Source organism: Myotis davidii, unplaced genomic scaffold, assembly GCF_000327345.1.
Source record: "Myotis davidii unplaced genomic scaffold, ASM32734v1 scaffold64, whole genome shotgun sequence".
NCBI lineage: Eukaryota > Metazoa > Chordata > Mammalia > Chiroptera > Vespertilionidae > Myotis > Myotis davidii.
The window spans coordinates 3,622,391-3,623,572 of NW_006296226.1; positions in this window are offsets into that span (position 1 = coordinate 3,622,391).

The following is a 1,182-nucleotide window of genomic DNA, read 5'->3' on the forward strand; positions in this document are numbered from 1 at the left end:
TGCTCCTAGAGATCCCTGCACAAATTCTCACCTGAGGGCCTGTGCACTGATGGCTGCTTCTGCGCAAAAGGCTTTCACACCCAGATGACCAGAGCCTAACTCACTTCTAAATAAGGCCCGCCAGACAAACCTGTTTACAGTTATAACTCATGCACTATGCCCAACTCCCTTGCCCTACTCTATTTTTCCCCAAACAAATGTCACCTTTTAACATACTACTGTATATCCTGGTAATTTCCTTGTTTATTGAATTTATTATTTATTTTGTTTCCCCCAGCTAGTCTGGAAGCCCTAATCAAGTCTGGATTTTGTCTGTTTTCTTGATGAAAGTTTCCCAAGTCCATAGAATAGTAGGTGGTGTATAGAATTGCTTAATAACGGTTTGTTTTGTTGAATGAATGAATGAATGAATGAATGAATGAATGAATATTTGTTGGAGGGAAGTGGAAAAAGAGAAAGATGTTTGTGATCCAGTACAGACACTATTCTGAGAACACAGAGCACCAAAAGAGAAAAGACATGGCTAAATTAGGCAGTTCACACTCCTTTGGGCCTTTTGTACATAAAGTATTATGAAAAATAATACTTTAGGAATATCAGTACAGCAGAGGTTAACAAATTTAACCTCAAACACAAGTCCATTTTTTCACGAAGAGGAGACTGAATAAGTGAGAAGGCACACACAGGTCTGTGTCAACCATTTCAAACTGCACATCCTATGCTTAGAGTCGCCTTGAGAGAGGAATAACATGCTGTTTGCACAAAGCACCTAGATGTGTGTGTCCATCATTTTCTATTCCTTTTATTCGTTTTCTAAAAATGCATTGCACATAAAATGCTAAAGCTAAGGGATTTGCAGAGCATCCATTAGAGATAAGAAATACCTGGCTGCTGTTTGTTCATTTTCAACTAGCAGACAAGGATGGAAAAAAATATATGGTGCAAAGAATAATCCAAACGTTACCCCCACAACAGTCAACCGATGTGTAAAGCAAAACCAGTAACACTTGTAGAAGTAAAATATATGGCAACAGCACAAAGACGGGAGATGGCCACTCCTCTTCTGAAGACCCTCCAGTGGTTCCCCATTTCACTGAGAGCCAGTTCTTACAAAGTCCTCTAGATCCCCATGCCATCCATCTGCACCTGTTACCTCTCGACTCCCCTCCTACTATTCCCGCC